Genomic DNA, 24,038 nt, shown 5'->3' with positions numbered 1-24,038 from the left:
ATGCCTAGGATAAACATTAAACCAGTCAATAATAGGTTATCAACCTTGTAAATGCCTAGATTTCCACAATCCCTTCTCTAAAATATTCTTCACCTCGGTTGTAATATTTCAATAAAAAAATGTTATGTCTTTAAGCCTAATCCAGCTCTGCGCTGCATATAAATCGTAGGTGTAGTTATTTACAAGAGCCGTCAGCAGGGAATCGGTTATTCGTCAGCGCTACTAATGCTCCTTTCATCGTGAGCTTGTTCACACCTAAGCACAGTTTTATTATTTCACACTTGTGTCATTGCTTTTGGGGAGGAACTAATTTGGTTCGGAAATCCGTTAAGAAAACACCAACTTAACGGTACCTTGTTTGAAATTAGACTTATGTGTTTATCTTACCGCGAGTTAAGTATGGCCATCTGTTACATATAGAGTAGTTGAGAAAAAAATGAGTTTGTTTTTATTTTGCTTTAAATATGCGAAGATTTATTCTGCTTGTATTACAAGCGGCATTTTTTAAACAAGAGTCTTTATTTTTTATTAGAATAACAATAATGCTCCAAATAAGCAAATGAATGTCCAATTTATTTAACTCTCCTTTTCTAATGATATGTAGCCAGTATATAATATGTTTGTAAATAAAAAAAATATTGTGTTAAGATTATCAGTATTCTTTTGTTAAAAAAAATTGTTTGGATTTCAGATATTTATTAATAATTAACAAATACTTATTATCCTCAGAAAAAGGATTTTATAATTTTTTTTAGATAAATTATCCATACAACCAAAAGCTTGCAAATGTGATGCATTATCACGGCGATGAAGTAAAATAATACTGTCTTTAATATTCTTTACGTCTTCTTTTCGGCGCTTTAGATATATTTGCAAAAAAGTGACAAAATTACGCGCGTGGCAGGCCTGTACCACTGCCACAAAATGCCAGTTGCTTTCAATTGCTTTCAGAGCGATGATTTCCAGCAATGAAAATAACAATATTCGCCTTTGACATAGAAAATAGTTGATAGAAGCAATTGCCTATCAACGTTCAGTTCAGATTTAAAATCCATCATTTTTGTATGTGTGTTGACTACACAGCACCGGAACATGTGAATTTTTAAACAATGTAATAAAATGGATTACTGAGTGGAAGATCCAATAAAATAAACTAAAATAAATAATAAAATATTTTTTTTTTAACATTACTGTAATGTACGTTATTAATTTATAGAATTAAAGTCGGTTCTAATTTCATAATAAAAACGTACTTCCCGATAAAATACAATTCAGAGAAAAATGAGTTTGAAATTAAGTGTTTATTTTATTAACAATATACTATTCTATTTTTCAAAATACGTTTATGTTTGTTAAATAATCTCAAAAAATAAATACGTATTTTTTATCATTTATATCTAGCAGCGAATTTGTAAAAAAATATGTTTTAATATTTTATTGTTCAGGAAAGTATATTGTTATGAGTTTTTTAATTGAAATATTATACTCGCTATATATGTATATGTCTTATGTTTAAACAAAGCAATTCCGGAAAAAAAAAGAATTACTAAAAGATCATGATCAACTTGTAAAGTTTGTGGGTGTACCACGGTGAAATTTATGCATAGTATATATTTATTTAAATATTAATGAATCCATTAAAAAGATGTGTTGACTTACAAATAAATATTAAGAACGATAATTTTTCCTCAATAAAACTTATTTGTTGAGGTAATTTATTTTATAAAACAATTTTATACTAATAAATGGCACAGAAGCCCGTCTCGGGTAAAAATAGCTTAGCTTTCCAGGTTAAAATCCCAGTGAGATCATAATAAAAATGCAGTATTTGGCTTTGGTGTTTTGTGATGTAAATAACTAACGTTAATATTAAAAAATAACATTACCTAATGTTGCTTAATATTTTGTACACAAATCTTGATCAAAGATTTTCAAAATACAAGTAAATTCTAAAAATATGGGATTTTGAAATAGATTAAGAAACAATCGCGGTGGTTTTTATGACATTTGTTTTGCCGCATTTCAATTACTTTTCTAGTATTTTCTTTTTGAGCACTGAAAAATCAATGTAATGTCATGCAGAAAGCTCAGAATAGGAAGATGAAGTCAATATTGAGATGTGACCAATACGAGTATACAAAAATTCAATTAATGTTGACGGTACTGAACATGCTTTTGGTAAAGTAAAGAGTAATTTTAAATACTCAGTTGTTTATATTTAAATAAATAAATTATCGACCGATTACATGTTTAGTGATGTTCAGCGCAATAACGAAATTCATCGCTCTTGTACGAGGGGAGTTGAGGATTTCAGACTCCCCAAAACAAGAATCCATGCATCTCAAAACAATATGTTGTATAAAGGACTTTGGAGGATGTTAAATGAATTGCCAAAAGAGATTAAGGATGCTGGGTCCATCGCACCGCTTCGTGGGATGGCGATGATTTTTGTTAAAAACGATCATCTTCATGGTAAATTGTGTCATCTGAAAGCGTATGAATTGTAAAATGTTTTGTTTATGAAATTATATTCGAATAAATATTGATAATGTGTTCAAATTTTATTTGTACAAATACCTAAAAAAAATACATTACATTACACGTTAGTTTTTATTTCCATTGTGATGTTGGGTATTTCTTTAATCAAAGAATTGTCTTTCAAGTGATCAAGTTAATAAATGTGCTAATTTAATTGTGTACTTGACTGTTTATCTATGGAAAACCCTTCTTAAAATTTTAATATTTAATTTAAGTAAAATTGGTCTAACAGCCTTCCGAGTCCAGAGTATGAGCCTTTTCGGTGGACTCCGCAATATTTTATCTTAATCTTTATGTTTCTCCCGAATCTGCATTATTTTCTAATCCTAAAGCTCATTAGCAACGTGCAGTAAAACCAAAGTAACAATTTCTCTCAAATTGAAGACGAGATAACCCTTAAATATTTAAACTGCCTAATTTGTTCGTGCTCATAAAAAAGGTAAAACATTTTGAGGGTTCCAATAAAGATTAATTAACTAACACTATTTGAGGTCTAAATTTTTTGTTATAGAGGCAAAATATTTACGAGAAGGGATTAAGTAAGTCTAGGCATTTACAAGACTTATAACCTGTCGTTTGCTGGTTCAATGGGCCACTTTACACACTTACCCACATAAAAAAAGTTCCAGCTCTTTTACTTCACAAAAGTCAACAGATGGAAGAGTTGACGAAATGTGGATGCTTAAACATAGGCAGAATGGTGAATATTATACAGTGTGTAAAGTGGTCATTTAAACCAGCCAATGACAGTTCAAAAGACTTTTAAATGCCTAAACTTCCATATTCCCCTTTTTTAAAAAGGTTTTCCCTCTGTTGCAACAGATTTTGATCTAATAACTCCCTAGGGAGTAAATTCAGCCTGTGCAATCATTTGAACATACTCATAACATTATCGAAGATTTATTTTACCTGACAAACGAAATTTATAACGGAATGAAATATTTACAAATAAAACTATCGTCAATGCACAAGACATTTAAAAATAAGCCTTTAACCTTAATGTTTAGATAAGTAGATAAATAACATAAATAGACAACTACGTTAAATCGACGTAATCTATTTTTTAAAATCAGTAAAATTTGTTCGTTTATAGCACCGCCACTGCGATCGCCATTCCTACCAACTCAGTCGACTCACAAAGCTTGCAGGAAATACCCATGTCGCTCAAGTAAGGGCAATACTGTCGTAAATATATGATAAGCCATACGTCAAAGTGACGAGTGAATATTTTAAATGTACAATAAAATATGACTTTCTTTATAGTGTTAAAAATCAAATATTTCAAACATATTTTTTACTGACGTTCCTTGTATTTAAAAAAATCCTAAAAGTTAGTTAAAAAAAATGTATATATTAAAATCTTGAAGAGAAGTTTTTAATTTTCAAGATTTCGAGATTCAAGATTTTTCCTTATAAAAATACAAATAAAACCTTTACATTTTTCATTTATCCATAACTTTATGATATTCATAGTTGATTCATTACCGCTAACATAAACGTATTATTAAAAATAAAATGTTAAATATGTGAACTCGAACAAACAAAAGTAATAACATAACATATGATTATCTTTCTGGAGTTAAAACGCCATGAAAATTTTCTTCTAAATTTACTATGTTTTATTTTACATCATTTTAAAACATAAAAATTAATATAAAAAACTGGACCTTATCACTTTGTTAGCAAAATGTATTGTATTTTTACTCTTATTCGGGTTTTTATCCAACTAAGCTGTACGTGTATACCAACTTAATTCTACTGCAAAGTATACTCATCTCTTTATTTGTTTTCTAACTTGTTTAGTTCATTAATATTTTTTTTAATTTTTGAACTTTAAACTTTCTTTAATGTACCATACACTTTTACATGGCTGATTTCTGTGATTACGCGATAAATTTTTGAAGTATTATTTCAAACCAAAATAAATGTTCTTAAAGCCAACTTTATAAATTCATTTCATTTAAATAGACAGATTAATGACATAACTTGGCAAACTGCTCGTAAATATAAAAGGGACAAAAGAGGTAATTAAATTACAATTACAGTTTACAAATTTGAAATTTTAAAAAAAGTTATACGGTGTATGACAAAAAAGTTTTTTGGTAAAAGCAAAACCTATAGGAAAACCCTTGGTTTTTAAATGGTTTTTGGGTACGTAGAGGGAGTTCTTTCACTGATTAAAATTGACGAAAATATACGATTATTAAACTCAAATACAATAAATCAGTCAATTTTTCTATTCCGTAGACAATACCTAGAGTATTTTTGATGTATGAAATGTTTTTTTAAATTAAATCAGTACTTGTACCTATTATGTATTTAAGCGATAAAAATCTAACGACCAGATACTTTTCTTGAGAAACGTAATTTGCAAATTCAAGTAATTGTTATGATTAAAATTTCCAGGAGCAGTTTTTGTATTTGTCTTGAGAGTTGTATACCTAGCTTAAATACAATTTAATGAAACATCTAGGTAATTTTTTGAACTAAGTTTTTGAAATAAAAACATTTTATAATTTATTTTCACGTTATAAAGTTAGTTTATAACTAATATAAACTTTTAATAACATTAAATTTTATATCAAAACTTATCAAGGACATTATTTTATCTAATTGGCTTCACATTTCAAGACTTTCTGTTTTCTTTGTTTCTTCGAGTAACTGTTTGTAGAGTTTTAAACCCTTATAAATACAACAAGTTTTGATTTAGGGTTTTTATATTTATTGGTAATTTTATTTCTAGTTTTCGTATGGCATAGTTGGTCAAATATTATTGTATTTTTTATTTAATACACCCCCGAATATATTGTTTTTAAAGAAGAATAACCCAATAAGCCTTTATTTTTGAGACTTGTCAGCGGGTATCAAGGAGAGGATATGAAAGACAATTATTAAATGCACACAACAACACACCCAGACCAGACGAGAAAAATGTTTTTTGGGTCTCTTTTTTGCAACCGGCGGGAATCGAATCCAAAACACCGGTTTCCCAGTTAGTCTATGATTTGTAGTTAATTCGCTAATGATAAAAAAATAGAACATTATCTTTTATTTTTTGATTTAATGTGAAAAGGCCGGATTTTTTATTCCATTATGTTTTAAGCTTTCTCTATATGAGGAATTTCGGATATTATTCATGATTTTTACCCACTGAGTTTTTCCAAGGTATGCTTGGTTACAACAGTTTGAAGACCAAATTGAATTTTTATTTAACCACGCATTTCTTTCGATTGTTTCGCGGTATTATTGACAACCCTGAAATTATGCGTAGCATCATCCGATTGATAAACATTATGCAGCATCAACATTGACTGTTTCACATTCCAATATGCAGAACCAAACTGCCAATGGTTATGTCAGTTGAAAGGACTATCTCTATATTGAACAATATTATTTTGGACGTTGACATTTTTTACGTCTTTGAGGGGGTTTTTCGTTACGAAATTTTCTAACATTTTAAAAATATTATTCTCTTTATATTATGGATACCTACGTGTTATTTTAATAAAAAACCTAATGTTATTGACTTTTTATTTAAATTATTTCTGCATAATTCAATTAAGATACTTTTTTTGTAGTGCTCATGTATTCAATAAAATAAATATGAAATTGATATTGAAAAATTGAAATAACCTTCGTTGCCTTATACTGTAGAATTATAAAGTTTTTTGTTCCCCTTTCATTACATTAAAAATTTACCGATGAGCATTAATTTGTGCGTAGGTAAATTATGGCTTTATAGGTCAAAATAATTATATTCATATCTATCATATTTCTTTATCTTTCTGTAAATTTAATTTAAAAGTAATTACTTTTTTGTCAAAAATGTATTTTATAATTAGCTTTTATACCTGAAAATACTTGGAGAATTATTATTCCATCAAAGAATTTTTTAAATTTAATCATAATTATTGATATAATGTATTTGGAAGATATTTTTCATATATTGCGATAAATTATTTTAGTTTATTTACTTTAAACCATTTTAAAATATTCCGTTAAACATGATTGAAGTTATTTATGAATGCATCATAATTATTTCTTGATATGTAAACAAGTGCATCATCTGAAAATAGCCTTTTATAAAATTAAATATATTCTGTACAATGTATGCCTTCGGGCCTTAATTTAGTATTTCAATAGCTTATTAAAGTTATTTTGGAATGGAAAAGGGTGTTCTTTGAAAAACATAAACTTAATTTTATTTTTCGTTTAAGCAACATGACACATTTTCAACGAAAGGTTTAAAAATATACAAGAGATATTAAATATTTTCAGATCGGCTATTTGAAGATGCGTCGTGACTTTTGATAATTTGTTTTCATATTATCTTTTTCTGTGAAAAAAGATGGCGTTTTAATGATTAATGCCCGACCTTGTCACACTGTCACGTCTTCACTTTAGTCTGTGACATACCAAAACGACTTGTGTGAAAAACGGAAACTCATTCACAAAGATATTTTTTCAAAATTGTTACCGAACTGATCGTATATCTCACGTATAATATGTATAACTCATACGAACACTTGTCTTGGTTTTATTGTTTTGAACCATAAACTGATAAAAGTATCCTTTTTTATAAATATATGATTTTCTTATGATTTTTGTTTGAAACTATTTTAATTTTGTGTAAATGTTTGAGGAAAAGTCTGAATTTTACTATCTAGCAGCTCAATTGCAATAGCCGCACTAATCCTCGGTAATAATCGACTCGATAAAAAAATATGGATAAAAGCCGGTAAAAGACTTTTAATCGACGTGATAAACATCTGTGATTAAGCAACAGCAAGTTAACAAGAGTGTAATTTGCAACAGAGAGTATAAATACGTAATGATTTGATATCATATTTATTATCCATTAGTGTCAAAAAAACTTTTTCAAGAATAGAAAAAAAAAACCTTTTCACGCAATTAGGAGGGGTAACGAGGTAAATGGAGAAGTAAAAATCAAATAAAGTTATTTTTTTTAAATCACACCAACCCATTATCGCAATGTGTAAATAAAACGGGGTGAGATATTTTTTCTGAAAAATCGTGTTTTATCAGCTTTAAGATGTTGTTTTGTTATTTATTTGGACTTGTAGAGGGGTAAACAGATAACGAACACTTCTGGTTTGTTTGACTAAAGTCATTTTTCTAAAAAGTTTACAAACAGGATCCCGTTTACAACAAGAACAATAATAATAAGGATCGCAATTTACATTTATCATGGTTTCACCGACGCCAGGAATGGCCGCAGTTTTACACGGGAAAAAATATATTGTCTTAGTTCGGTAACTAAATTAATTCATCCCTGTGGTGCTGTCACCATTAATAACTAAAATGACTAAGTTTACTAATTTTCTTCAACCACGTGATTTATTCAACTCCCACACACACCCTATAATCCTTGAAAACTTAAAAAAATACAATAAACTCGGTTCATTAGCTCATAGGGGGTTTGTTTTAGTCGGAGGCATGACAAAATAGAGATTGCCTGTTATATAATGTTTTTTTTAATTAATTACGTATCTATTATCAATTTTTATACTGCATTTTCAGTATTTTTTACTAAAAAGGAAGTGGCAAAGTTATTGGATTGTCACTCATTTATACAAATAGTACCTCACAGTGACCATCTGAACTTTTTAGTGGTTTATCTAAAATGAATAAAACAAATGAAAACAGCTAAATAGTTTATGACGTATCACGTACCCAAATCTTTTTTTCTTTAAACAATTAAATAACCTATTTTTTTCAAAAATCCATAGGTGTCCTTTTGGTGGCCGCTATTTCACTAAATTTGAAGTAAAAGCTTTGTTGAAGCTCTAGTTAAATTATTAAACTACATCTTTTATTTGTTTAATTGAATAAAGTACTGGTAATGTTCACAAAGCATTACTTGTAACAAAGGGATTAACAATTGATTGAGCTCATAATTTTGTCCACAGTTAATGTATATATTTTTTTAATTATCGTTACTTTCTTAAATTACATTGTGAAAACTTGATATTATGTATTGATTAAAAATATTTTTCTACGGTACAAAAAAAAAACTTGCAATAATGGTTATTCATAAACCAATTAATTATTAGTGTAATGTTTCAAATAATTACGGCTTTTCTGATACCAAAAGCATTTTTATCCGTTTTTTTTAACTAATATTCGATAATCAGACTTTTTACTAAAGTAAGTCGAAATAAAACGATTGTTACTTTTTTTTTATTTAAGTCTTATTTCATACATTAATATTTATTTGAAGAGTTTTTACTGAAAAAGAAGAATTATATAGATAAACTGCTTTTCGAGAAATTTGCCATAAGCGGCTTAAACAAAAAATCGATATTCTACTTAAAAAGACATGTGACTACCCAAATAGACAAATGACTACAAAAATATTTTTTTTATTTGAATCAACGGATTATTCTAAAAGTGGATATGACTGAAAGCGTCGTTAAGTTATTTTGGCAGTTTATCATAAACATATAAATAAAATGACCTTTACACCATTAAGTAAGGTTAATACGGTAATGATAATGGAGAATGAAAAATTCACATTTGTGCACATTCAAACCATAGATCCTAGATTTAAATGCCACTCTCGCACAAATCGATTCCCATTTTTCCAGCTCAAGAAATTCACTTATTTAATGAATAGATCTAAAAATTTCAATATTTGAGTAAATAATACGAAAATGATAATGTATTTTTTCAGGAAAATTGAAACAGAGAGGAAGAAGTCTAGTCATTTTCAGGGAATGACTCCCAGGGGGGTTGAATCTAGCTCATATCTACAATAATTTGGAATTTCGGACTCAATTTTTTTTTGATAAAATCAGCTCGTCTAAGAAGTAGTACAAACATTGAAAAGTATTTGCAGTCATTGCCTAGTAAGGTTAATCAGAAAAAAATATTTAGTTTTAAGCTTTACAAATATGAAAGAATTTGAGAAATATATATGTTTTTTTATTTTTTTTTATATTTGGGAGTTGCTTTATTATTTACCTTGCTTATAATATAAAAGGTTTATATTTCAAAAAGTGGATTTTTCTGCAATTAAATATATATGTTGAAACATAACGGTGAATGTAACACAGCGTGTAAAATGGCATTTTTAACCACTCAAAGACAGATAAGCCCTGTTAATGCAGAGGCTTATAATTCCATTCTAAAAAAAATTTCTTCATCTCTGTTGTAATATTTTAATGTTTTTTACTCCCAAAAGCATTGAATCTAGTTATTTTTTACAAAAATTTGGACAAACTCAAAATATCATTGATATTTATTTTCATAACCTATAACTGATTTAAATAATCACTTTACACTTTTTGTTTGAGTTCTATTTTCCTTTCACAAAATTTTTCTTCCTCTCTGTTACAATATATGTCAATTTTGATAGCTCCTTTTGTCTATACAAACTTGAAAATGGTGATAATATTGATTTTATAACATTTTGATTTTAAAAACAAAACAGTCCTGTGTGAAACAAAACCAGGAAAAAAAACGAGTCTGATAAATTAGTCGGCCTCGTAATGTAGTGGTTAACGCATTCGTTTAATATTTTTTAGGTTTTAGGTTCGATTCCTTACAGGGTGAATTATTTTAATAGTGAGGTATTACAGTAAAATTAATCAGTCCAGGACTGATACCTGAAACATATGACTAATCACCTAACCTTCCGTGTAATAAAAAATATCGTGATTTCCTAAATGTAAAGTGACAATAAAATGTCATATGCAGCACTTGGTATGAAAAGAAAAATTATGTAAAAAAATAAGTTTTACTTAATTCTGAGTATAACGTAAATAGTGATTTCTTCCAGAATCTTTACATTCGTTTGAAAATGCCGTAAAAAAGGCAGAACAATTGTCTAATTTTGTATATTTATGTTAAAAATAAAATGAATTGTTTGAATAGACTGAAATCATTTGAGTTTAATGCAAAAACTACATAGTAATTCCTAATACAAAATAATTTGAGATAACTTTCAGTCATTCGTATTCATTTGCTCACTTTATTTCGTCTCTCTTAACTCTTTTTTCTGGGTCCCAGAGTTCTGGGTTTTCTCTTCAGTAGAAAATTTAATCTCACTTTAGTTTCGCCTTCCGAATTGTCCCACAACAACAACGGTATAAAGCAAATGGCGACGTGTTTGTTGGAACTGTGACAAAGATATTTCTGGAAGTTCCGACTCGACATATCACGAGCATTAATCAAGCGGACAAAATCTTTTTTGGAACTTCAAGTTCTTGAACTGTGATCGTTCCTAAACCGGTTTCACGAACATAATGTCTTTAGCTGAAATCATCAAACCCGTTAACAATCATCAACGTACAAAAATGGATGAGAGATTGAACACTATTTCACTAAACAATTAACACTTTGAGCACCGGCCGAATACACGTAGAATTTACCCTGTGCCCAGTCCATTTTTGTGAAATTTCTTGATTTGTAAAGGGTTACTTAAAAGTGTCATAATTATAAAAATACTAGGTTAAATCAATTGAAACTTCTCAGATTTATTTGAAAAAATTAAATCAGTCATTTTTGTTTGATAGTTTTGCCAACATTGGCATTTTAAATCGGTCATTTTCGTTTGATAGTTTTGCCAACATTGGCCTCTATGGAAAGCCACATTGCGCATTGCAATGTTCGCACATTTACAGGGCCTCTCTCCTTTTTTTGTGCTTTGTATCCCGGAGCAGTGTAAACACGTGATTATAATAACCATGCATTGTGTCCCAGTCCCGTGTTTTCACGTAGTTTACCAGCAGCAAAAAAGTACTAATAAAAGTCACTAGATGTCAATAAAATGCACTTTTTTAGACAGCTGGTAAACCAAGTAAAAACACATGACCGAAACACAACGCCTGGTTATATAATCACGTGTTTACACGGCTCCGGGATACAAAGTGTTAAAATTAAGAATTTCGCAATATGATGATCATAAAAATATTTGTCTTTTATCATATAAATGATCAATTTTTGCACATTGTATATTGTGTTAATGTCGAAATCCGTGCATTTTATAAAGCCGTGATAAGCATTATCGACAAAAACGAGAAAAGAGTAAAGCGTTAGTTTGGACATGTAGATCGAATGGACAGCAAAAGAACGATTTAAATGTTGCGAAAGAAAATAAATGCAGAAAACGAGTGTCCGAGATAAATATGACATGACCAAATTCAACAAATACTTTAGAGACGTGTCAACAGTTGGGATAATCGCCATTCATGCATGAGAAGTTGTATAAATGCAAATGAACCGAGGTCTGTATGCAAATATAAAGTGATGTGGCGTTCTAGCCGTTCTGCCTAAAACGGCTCTATATATATTTTTTTTTAATATGACACTGTTAGCTCTATTTACTGACAATTCGAATCACATAGCTCCCTGGTTCCAGAACCAACCTGCTTCTGGCTTTGCCGATCGAAAGAACAGTCAGGCAACTGAACATTATCACTTAAGAGAGCTTCATCTTTCACGGCAGTGAAACTTATGTTTAAGAAGCAAATACTCTTGCTATTGGAGAGTGTTATACCTTAATAAAGTCGAACCATTGCTCAAGAATTCCTGGTTTGATGTGTTGTCCAAACATAACTTCTTAAATGTTTTGTAATTTGTAATGTTATTTTGGTAAAATAAATTCCACCTTCAAGGTTGATGTATTTTTGTAACCTAAGGTACTTATTAACAATATTTTGAGTTTGTCCAAATTTTTATAGACAAGGACAGGATTCAACTCCCTGGCAGGCTGTTTATATTAACATAAAACAACAGAGATGAAGAAAATTTACAATAAGATAATATAAAAGTCTAGGCATCTACAGGGCTCATGACCTGTCAATGGCTGGTTTAAGTGGCCACTTTACACTCTTTACGCTCTTTCACTTCACAACATCAACGTAATAAAGAATTGAAGGAATATAGATGTTCGAATATGGGCAGAATGGTGAATGTTACCCAGTGTGTAAGGTGGCCACTTAAACCAGCCATTGACAGGTCATAAACCTTGTCGATGCCTAGACTTTCATATTATCTTATCTTTAATGTTCTTCATCTCTGTTGTAATATGTAAATAAGGGACTTATTTTTTGTACCGGATTGCAGTCTTCGCCATTTGCATTTTGTAAATTTTACAAATTTGTCATATTAAAGTAGACGATTTCTGGTATTTATTTACTGCCAAATGCCGCATACCCTATCCCATAATTGATGTTTATATTGTCTGTGTTATGAGGTCCTGAATTCAATTCCTGGCGGAGTGGATGTAAAATATCGGTTTGAAGGATGGTTTTCATCATCATTCCATGCTCGCTCCCCAGCTGGAGCAAATAGTACCCACACAGAGCCTCCATGCATATCTGTCACTGACGTCCAAGACGTCGAGAACCTGATGCCTTGTAAAGTAGGCAAGCGTGGTTAAGGCTCTCAGGAGGCATCCGCAGTATATGGCCTAGCCAACCGTACCGCCTCCACTTGACAACAGTTGTCACCGAAGTTTGCTGCGTCCATTTTTTTATTACCTAATTCCTCACAAAGTCAAATCACCGCACACCCAAGATTCTTCTGAGACACCTATTCTTAAAACTCAGAATTTTGCTATTTCAGGCCCTAGTGGGGTGCCACGATTCGCATCCGTAGGGGAGAATAGGTATTATGCTGGCGTTATATTGGTGGCATTTGGTTTGGATGGTTTTACACCGTTATATTGGCGGCCTCCGTGGTGTAGTGGTCAAGACGCTTAACTCACGCACGGAAGGTTTTGTGTTCGATTCCGGGTGAGAACACAAACATTTAAATTAGATTTTTCTCAAGCATTTGTGTTCTGTAATGTAATTCACCACTGTAATTGGGCCTTCTGGCCTGTTGTGGTGCAAAAATATATAAAATAAAAAAATAAAAAATATACATATTTCATTGTTCCTTAAATGGCAACTGGAGCGAACGCTTGTTCACTCTACTGTGTAAAAAAAAATAATCTTGATATGCTTCAGTTGGAGCAGTGCCCGAGGGATTTTTATTTTTTATTTTTTTATTTATAGTATCCGATGCTTTTTTTTATGTGTAATATTTTATGAATTTGATTTTTTTAAAAATATTTTTACCCTTCCATATCTGATATTCAGTCTCGTCTAATTTATTCCATTTTTTTAACAACCTGTGCGGTAAAAAAATCACAATGGATAACCAGTCAATGTTTTGTTTTTTATGCGTTTTTGGATATCTTTCGGGTTTTGTGTAACTAAGAAAATAAATCAAATCAGAAGACGAATTTCGGTTATTATTCCTTCCTAAGGAATATTTAGAATATTTTGATAAAATGGAGATGAATTTGCATACTGTGACGAAAAATCATGTTTCCATTAATGGAACAAATAATGTACCTTTAAATATTCAAGACTAGGGTGAAAGCAAGTTTTTTTTTTTAACAATACCCTCTGTCGTGCTTAATTCGTTCCAAGATAAAACAAACATTAACGTTTAAAGAAATTACACCATCATCATTATCATGTTTTATTTACATCTGATGATGCATAGAGTTCTGCATTGATACGTTAAACGCAGCGCATCTCCAAAATATGTCAAATGAAGGTTATGTGATCACTTTTACGCTTCAGGTGCCAGTCCAATGACAATGGAATTATGACGTGTAAAATCACCTTTTTAATACATATTTCATATTGACCTTACCAGGAATCAAACCCGGGACCTCAAACATGGTAGACGAACGCGCTTAACACTGCACGACAGAACAGACTTCTAAACAGGATTTTTATCTGAGAGCAGTCATGGAGTCAAAATACTTGTCCAGTATTAAGGATTATTATTTACACACTAAACAAAGATGCAAAAATATTTTGAAATGGATTTATCCTCTATCATTTGCTGGTTTCGATTTATAATTTTATACCCTACGTAACATTTACCATTCTGCCTTGTACACAGTTTTTTTTAAATAAAAAAAACATAGATGATTTATAAAAAAAATGAAATGTAAGAAATGTACATTCATCCAGTGAAAGGTTTTCACAAATAAAAATAAAAAACATGTTTTCCTTCCATATAATGCCCTTTGAAGCATTGTGTTAAGTAATCCCTTAAAACATTATTTGACTGAGCATAAGCTCTGTCGATGCCTAGACTTCTTCTTCCTAAAAATATATATTTGTATATATATATCAGTACATCACAAAAAAGTCTAATAAAATGAAAAAAATGATGAAAAATAAATTTTTAAAGGCACCCTAAGAGAATGATTCAAAATTATCTCAATTTTAATAATTCTCACGTTTTTTCGTAAATTATAAAAATTATTATTTTACTTATCTTCAGTCATAACGGACAATACTGGTTGCATGAAAAAAATAATCAGGAACAACCTGTTTTTTACGAAAATAATTAAAATATATTTATCATTTTTTGGTTAAACTGACCGGCCTATTAAAAAAAATCATTAATTTCTTAATTTTTTTACTAGCGCATTGGTGTCGACATGAAACATTTTTAACTAACCTTTTTTTTATGCAAACCCTTCATTAGACAAAATGGGAAAATAAAAATAATATTATCTGTTCTTGTCAGTGAGTTCTCCTGATTAGTGGGTTGACTTCCCGGAAACTGGAAACCTATCATTAGCTAATTCGCAAAAACTTATGACGTTGTTTTGTTTTGTAAAAATATTTTCGTACAATTAAATGATCTAATTTTTACCGCGCGCAAGAATTTTTTTTATATCTAATTTCCCGAAACTTCCCCATCGGTGTTAACATTCAAAAGTTTAAAATCAAGTATTTTAAAACACTTGACTTTTTTTTATTAAATGAAAAAATAACATCACGTGATATAAATTTGTTATCACTTTTTTTACAATCGAATCGGAGATAATTTCTGATGGATTTAAAACACGTCGTTTTAAGTGCTGGTTCTATTTAGTATTTCGGTTCCATGGAATTTGTTGTCCTTTCTTGTGGATTGACTTCTAACTAGCAGCTACCCAGCACATAATGTTGACACAAGTTAAGAGCTACAACAATAAAAGCAGCAATTAACCTATGACCATCTCCGCAACGCTATTTAACAGGGCGTTACGACTTAACACCGCGCCAAACAATCTCACGCATTACGCATGCGCGGCGCTTTAACCGGTAACCGGCGGCGGCGAGCAGTCAACAAGAAATAATAAAATAATATTTTTTAATGAAACATAACAAACAAACAACGAAGCATTCTAATGTTTTAATATTATTATTATTTATTTTACATACCCAGAGGGCATTCACATGACAGGTAAAAAAATACAATTCAAGCGCTTCATGGAATAACAACTCAATATGTAGGTTTAATAAATATTTATCAAAATTTTACTTTTTTGTTTCTTCAAAGTATTAAATTACATTGTGCTTTTTGGATACATATAAATAAAGAAAAAGTACATCATCATAGTAGGTAGATACATTATTAAATATTTTTGAAAAATAAAAATAGTTTTAGGCCAAAAATTAAAACAGTTTTAGGCCAAATATTAAGGTATACAGTTTGTAGGTATTATTTAAGTGTAGGTAAGTAAAATATGAAAATTTAAAGTGATTTTTAGAGCATTCAAATAACGTAAATTATTTTGATTTTATCATCATCATTCCCTTTTCGCATCTAATGATGCGTAGGGCACTGTATTGGTACACCAATCGCAGTGTATTTAGATCATTATTGTTACATGGAATGTAAAATGATCAGTCGTGCGCTGCAAATACCAGTCCAGGGACTTTGAAATATTCTAATGTAAAAACACAGCTCTGTTGGCTTTACTGTGCAGTAGTTTGCCTACCAAGCAAGAGGTCTCGGGCTCTATTCCCGACATGGTTGACATGAAATTAAAGCTTACAATGAAAAACAAAATCCATCAATTTCTTCATACTCGTTTCCGAGCCGGTGTAGTCTGACGATCAGAGAATTAACAAAATAAAATTGTCTACCAGATGCTTCAACGTAGGTAGACTACAATCTTGAACATTTATTTGGTACTTGGTTTATCAGTCTCGTTAAACTAGGGACGTCCAGTGTGCTATTTGCCATTTTATTAAAATCGATTATATCATTAAGAATTGTTTGCTTAGAAAGGGATGACAAGTTTAAAAGGTTACATAAAATGTAATGTGAGCATGCTTCTTGAAGGCTTGAGCTTGGAAAAAAAGATTTAGTGTATATATGAGAGCACTCCACTCCCACTCAGTAGTAGCCCGGCTCTTCAAAGACATACACATAAAATATGATAATTTATTTAATGTTCTTATTGATAGAGGTCAGTGCTATTCAAGCTCCTGACGTCACTGCAACCTGTGAAGATTTATTGTGAGTACTTACTTACATATATATTTACACAACTATATTGTTTCTTATTACTTTTTTTTACATGTTTTAAATTTGGACTTTAGGCCGGAGCGTTCTCAACAATTTTACATCGATCAATAAGGGGGTTGATAGATTTCCTCATTAAGATTTTATAAAACAGATAATTCTTGATAATCATTGTTCTATAAGTCCTCTTTTATTCACTACACATTATCACATACATACAATCTCACACACTTATACACAAATACACACACCCTCACACAGTATAAATATTTAAACCCACCCTCACCAACATGTACAATAATAAAACTGATACACTAAAACAAGTACTTAGCATAAATATTAGTGGGTTATAGTAGAAACTATTTTTATAATGCAATTGAGACATGTTTTATGTTTAAAATTCTACCAACATTTTGAAAGAAAGCATTGTATAAATTCTATAATGTGTTTTGTTTTTATGAGAAAATTTAAATAAGATAAACCATGAAACTATGTATGTTTATATTTGTTTTAACAAACATTCAGGTTATAATAATTAATTATCATTATATTTAAAACGGTTCCTGTTTTTTGATAAACCAAGTGTTTATGTTATATATGTCTTTTTAAATGATTATGTAAGTAATACTGTGAGAGGTTATTTCGCACCCCTCCGGTCCAGAGTTTCACAACTATAAATGCGTCAATCTGAGTAAAACGGCTTTGAAGGTTTTGACAGTCGCAAGTTTTGATGACAGATCAGTGCATGTATAAAACACTGTGCTCAATATGATTGAACTGTGATATATTTAATAACAATTATTATTTATTGAAAAATTTCTTTCATTTTTAATATTGTCACATAACAATTATGTTATAACAGTAAATAAACAACTGTTTAGTAAGAGTTCCATTATGCAATTTTAATTAAATTTAGAGTTATATCAGTTTGACACAGTGTACTTCATTCCATATTGTATAATTCTGCAAAATATTGTCCTTATTTTTTAACTCAAAACATAGTATTTTAAAAATTTAGCACCCTTGACGGAAGGGTGCAATTTGTACAAGTGTTATTGTGCATTCCTTAGTGATAGAGTGTAAAGAAAAATATTGTTTTCGTTTTTTCTTCAGGTATGTTAATCAAGGTCATGGAATTATTAGACAAAATCGTGTCTAGGGGATTGCTTTCTTTTGAGTCTTCCATGCATTTAAATATTTGTGTTATTTCAAACAGTATTTGTCTTGGGAATTTAGAATAACAGTTATGTTAAAGCGAAGTTAACAAGCAGATACTACGGAACCACCACCCGGGTTACGGTTCATGTATAGTTTATGATATATCGCATGCTGGTTTGAGTGATCACATTACATAGTTACTACATTCAGCATTTTGCATTATTTTTGAACGTTTCACGTAAGTATTTGCAAGTTCCGAAAGTTGTACGATATAAACAAGAAATAATTTATTCGAATGCATTCGATTACTAAAGTAATTCGAATGAATTAGCAATTGAATAAATGAATGAATGAATGCATGAATAAATAAGTAAATGAATGAATTGATTAAATTTATTATTTGAAAACTTGGCATCCTGTGGAAGGGGGTACCCGTCACAGATTTTTCAGCTTACGGGCAACTCTCCTCTCATGAATTTTGAGGATACTGATTTTTATCCAAACGAAACACCCATCTGTATTATCTATGGAATACCGCAAACGAATAATTCATTAAATTAGCAAATTCATTACATTATTTTCATCTCTAATAGCTATATCCAGTCCAAATTTAGATAAACAATTTTACCTTCTGTGATGATCCTACTCGTATTTATGTGATATATATTGCTTTTCAGAATTTTTAAAGTTTATTTTAATATTTTTAAATTGAATACACAATTAATTCACGAAAGAACGTTTATTGTGTAAATTAAGCAGGAATAACGCCAAAATAAAACGTAGGTTTAAGATTTTTTATTTATTAAAAAAAAAAACTTTACCTGGTTCTTATTTAAAGTTTCGCTTGTAATTACATGTCACTTGGTAAAATTTTCGTTCCAACTTCGATATGTCAACATTTTTATTACAATTAAAATATATTATCTATCCAATCAATTCTCAAATTTACCTTTGTATTTCATATATTGATTCAAAGAAGAAAAAAAAATTATGACCTCCAATGATTTTATCATACATATTAAAAATATTATCAGTTTAAAAACGATTTATATACCAACTGGAAACTCCAAAGCAAACGCGATCAAATGATGTTCTTACCAATATAAAGATATAAATAGTACATTTTAGATCATTTTTTCATACTTTTGATCATCATTTGAATTTTTTGGCACAATTTTACAAATATATCACATATAATTATTCATTACCCTAATTTATTTGGAAATGGAGTATCATAAAGGCAAGAGCTAGTCCTATTCCAGTTGCGGCTTGAAATATCACGCTCGGTCATTAAAGGGTTAAGTGGTGGTATTTGGTCCAGCTGCGAACCGAATATCTTGTGGTTAAATTATAACACATGTGCAGGATTAACTCCATTCCCTGTGGTTCGTCCCCTCCTGTATCCTAAAATCGTATTCCAAATAAATGCTCTACTTATAAACATTAAATGGCTAGTTTTTACATTTGGACTAAACGCTTAATAAATGTTAAGTAAAACAAAGTATTAAAGATCCTTATTTTATGCTACTGTAGAGGTTTGTATTGATAATCTTCCTAATTTTAGCGTGTTGAATTTAATTTATGGTAAAACAGAATTTTATGAATGTAGCCCCAAGAAGTCAACAAAATATTGGAAGTTACTAACAATAATTAAAGTTTATTGTCTACATAAAAATGCAGTGGTTCCACATTTTCATTTTTTTTATTGGAAAAAAAATTCCACAAAATAAGTATGAAATTACAAATGGTTTGTACATACATAATGAATAATAACGTTTCTGACTCTCAAATAGAGTAAAAAATCGTGTTTAGAGACGGAATTTGTTTTACATTTATTTTTTGTATATATATAATTTACACGGTTTTTTAATTCCAGATCGCGAAACCTCAAAATAACATTCCTCATGGTAAGCTTTTAAAAAAATCTTTTTTCAAAATGGAGTCAATCTTTCATTTCTTAAAACAAGCATCCCTTCCGCAAACCCCTACCCCTCCGTGACAAAAAAAAATGCTATAAAAACGTATTTGACCAACAAAGCGATACGCCCCAGACGCGGACATAGGAAGCGTCTAGGTAGAAGTGGGGTAGGAGTTTGTGGGTGGACTGCTTGTCCGAGAAATTAAAGATTTACTACATTTCGAGATTACATTTTTTTTAAATGACTTTTTGGATTAGTTAGGATTTTTTTTAAAGCTTACCATGCGAAATGTTCTTCAGAAGTTTCGCGGTCTGGCCCTTAAAAACCGTGTATATATATGTTGTGTTATATTTATATTACATCAATTATTACAACCTAAAACAGATTCCTTATAATTAGATAATATATTCTAAAAAATACACAATTTTCTACTGTATGGAGCTCAGGATACGGTGAGTCTTGGGTGTTTTTAAAATTTATATCAAGATATTTTCATATTTGCTTTTAATTTTTTAATTTCTGAAAGAATATTTTTTTTTTCCTTAAATACGAATAAAGATGTAATGTAATAATTATTCGGAAATCTAGGGTTTCAAGAATTTTGAAAATCAAACGGTTTTTTTTTCTTTGAAAGCTTGTATTATGCGAGTAGATGTTTTTTTTAAGATGTCGTCAATTGAGGGTATACCAAGTTTTTTAAAAATGAAATATTAGCGATGGTTATTTGGACAGTCAAAATTGGACGAAGAGTACTCTGAAATAAATTTGAATGCTGGTAGAGACAGAAAAAAAGCGAATGACCCATCCGTTGGGCACTGCGCGCGTAGACAAAATTACACTATCGTCCCTCATTTTATATTCTCTATCCTCACAATGCCTTTTTTAAAAATATTTTTTTAATACCTACGTTGATGAAATATTACTTGTCAAAAGACAAACGTCACGTTTCTTCAAATCAAAAAGCCTAATTTCATGCTTAAAAGCATTTTTTTTCATGACAATAATCAATTTTTAAAGTAATTTTAGTAATTTTATAAACACAAATAGTTTGAATAAAATAAATAAAAATTATTTTACCTACTAAGTTTAGTATTGTGCTATCTTGTATCTAATTTTATGTAAGTCTTGTAACTAATGTAAATCTAAGTTTAGTATGCCTTGATAAAAAATCTTGTTCAGCTTTTAAACCGGTCGGTACGAAAAAAAAATGGTTTAAAACAAAATTTTTATAATTAATTTTATTTTAATGAAAAACCACAATGTTAGTGCTTCAAACACAAAATTTTCAAATATTTTTTAACATTTTTTTTGTGAGGATGCAGTAATTTATGTGTATTGTTTTGATTTAAAAAAAACGAAATCAAGTTACGCACCAAATTTTTTTTCTTTTGTTATATAAATAAAAGTTTGTCCCTTAAAAAATATCATAATTTTCCTATCTGCACTCAGAGATGCAAAGGGCACTGTAGTGACACTTCAATTGCAGCGTATTTCGGTACTACCTATTAGTAATCAAACCCAGGCCCTCAATCATGATAGGCAAACTAGCCAACCATTACACTGCAAGGCGGACTTTTTGTACATGATTTCTTACATCAGGGGTTTTACCTTAAAGCAGGCATCAAGTCTGTAACGACTCCCTGAAGTTCTGGTTTTATTTCAAAAGAACTATATTATTTATCCGCCCGAACAAAAACGAGTAAAACAGACAAAAAAAAAAAAAATTACATTTTGTTGGAGAGAATATAAAAGTTTAGGCATTTACAAGGGTTATGACCTAACATTGACTGGTTTGGGTGGCCAATTTTACACATTGTGTAAAATTCATCATTCCGCCTATGTTTGAACATATAAATTCCTTCAATTCTTTCATCTGTTGATGTTCGTGAAGTTAAAGAGCTGAAAGATTTATTGATGCGGTGACATTCTGACCAAATTATTTCACCTACATACAAGGCAACGCTTTAAAATATTTTTTAATTTTTATACGAGTACTTCTTCCTTGGGCCAGCTTTTTTCACACATGATTTTTTGAGACTATGCAAATTTATTTAGAATCAATAATATACAGAACAGAATAGAATCCAGTTTATGTCTACCAAAAATTGGATAAACTCAAAATACCGTCGATAACTTTTTTATTGCTTGGGAATTATAGTAGACTATAAATTTAAATATTGAACGCCGGAAGTTTTACATCACAAATAAATGCGCATAACCAATACGCTACGTCATGATTTAATGTCAAGTTTCTGAAAGTTTACTTGACTGAAACGGGTTCCGTTGAAGGATTTCTGTAACTTAGCCGCTATGAAATCGTTTCTCGGAGTGTCCCAAACTGTTCGCGGACCTTTCAGAGATCGCTGGGGCTAAACGGACTTCGAAAAACCGGGCCGCAGAGTTCCTTTTTTGGCGGCAAACGGTGAGTTTTATTGCTGAACTAAAGCCATGCGCCGCAGTGCTGAATTTATTGCGCCTCACTTCACGGTGTTAATGTTTTCATTATTCCGCAAATTCCTTATAAAAGTTCCCCTTAGAATATAATTTATCACATAGATTAATGTAAATTTACGCAGCCCAAGAATGAGGGATTAACACAAATTTATGAATGAGATTACCATTAAAAATACAAAAGTGAAACGCTAGCACTAGTTTTGTGATAAATGCTTTATTCATTTGTGAATATTTTATTGTTATTGCAACATTTAAAGATGATTTATATTCTGTTATTACCGTTGTGACGTTTCCGTAAGAGTTAACAGGGTTTTCATCTATTTATTAACGCGTATAAATTATAACAAGAACTACCATACGCTAATACAAATACTTTGACATTTATTTTCCAAAAACCCCTTTCCGTAAAATGATTAAACACAATGTTTTTTTTTTTTTTTTTTTTCTTTAAATATACAACTCAAGTAACAATATGTACTGCAATGCAGACTAAAAATAATTAAAAATGCAAACGGGCTTGTTTGTCAAAATAATGTTTTTTCTTTGTTAAAATTTAATTCAATTAAATTTACTAACTTTATTGTAATACTCTTTTTTTTGTTTGACAGTTTTATAAAAACTCAAAAGAATTATCTTGTTTTAAATGTTTTTTATCGACATGCTTAGAAAAATGTTTCGCGTCCGTTTTAAAATGTTTTTTATCAATATGCCTAGAAAAAAGTTCCACGTCTGATTCAAATATGCAGTACTAAAACAATTTAGATTTGCTATGTAAGTTTATATGTGAAAGTATACTATTGATATAAAACATTTGTGACGTAATAATAATTATATAAACTAGCTAAGTGATTATTCTGCTACATTCACATCAGTAAACGTTTCAAAGCAATCATTAAACTGAATAGCAAAACTTTCAATAAGTCTTCTCAACTCGGCATTCACGCAAGCATAGAAAGTTGCGTTCGAGAACATTATATATAAAACTATTTCACCGCATACGATAATATATATAATCGTTGCGGTGAAGCAAAAACGCTAACAGATTTGCTTTATATTACCTTATGCCGATCACGAATCTCCAAGGCACGCTTATAATATAAAATCACGAATTACAGCGAGTTAATTAATTTAAACTGTCGAATATTATTTTGTTGCACACTTTGGAATAATTTGTAAACACTTGTAATTAATTCGTAATTAGGTTAATTAGTTGATTGTTTATCGGGTCGATAGTTGTCAGGATAACAGGTGTCGGAGTTTGGTGTCGGTAGGATTAGTGTGACGTAACGCGATGGGAAGCCACCGTTAGTTGTTTGCGTTCCCGCCGCCAGAGTAAGACTGGCGCTTCACAGATTTACCCCGTACCCGCTTTTCATCCAGATGCTGGGCGCGAACCAATCTATGCTCTGGCTAATGTTTCTAAGCTAAGTCTCCCATCTACGTCGATCTTTCCACGCGAGTTCGATTCTACAACTAATAAGGATAAATAATTCAACAACTAAAAGGGTTTTAACTTATCCTAAGACGGTATGTACTCAACGCCCTTACATATAAGGACATCACAACTATATTGTTTCACTGTTTTAATTCCTTTATTATAACATCGTGATATAATGTCACATAGGCATTATT

At 30.3% G+C, this 24,038-nt stretch overlaps 1 protein-coding gene across 2 annotated transcripts in view; it reads right to left on the bottom strand.

The window, feature by feature from the left end:
• The window catches only part of LOC148281029 (zwei Ig domain protein zig-8-like), a 149,978-nt gene extending 126,245 nt beyond the window's left edge, over positions 1-23,733 (bottom strand). For both annotated transcript variants that reach the window (XM_088227434.1, XM_088227435.1), the window contains exon 1: positions 23,465-23,733. The gene's annotated coding sequence lies outside the window, so the exon portion shown is untranslated. The remainder of the gene's footprint in view (positions 1-23,464) is intronic.
• Between the last annotated feature and the right edge of the window lie 305 nt (positions 23,734-24,038).

Source organism: Micrasema longulum, unplaced genomic scaffold (genome assembly GCF_059751315.1).
Source record: "Micrasema longulum isolate JH-2025_06_02 unplaced genomic scaffold, ASM5975131v1 h1tg000503l, whole genome shotgun sequence".
Classification (NCBI taxonomy): domain Eukaryota; kingdom Metazoa; phylum Arthropoda; class Insecta; order Trichoptera; family Brachycentridae; genus Micrasema; species Micrasema longulum.
This window is presented reverse-complemented; position numbering and strand designations above follow the sequence as displayed.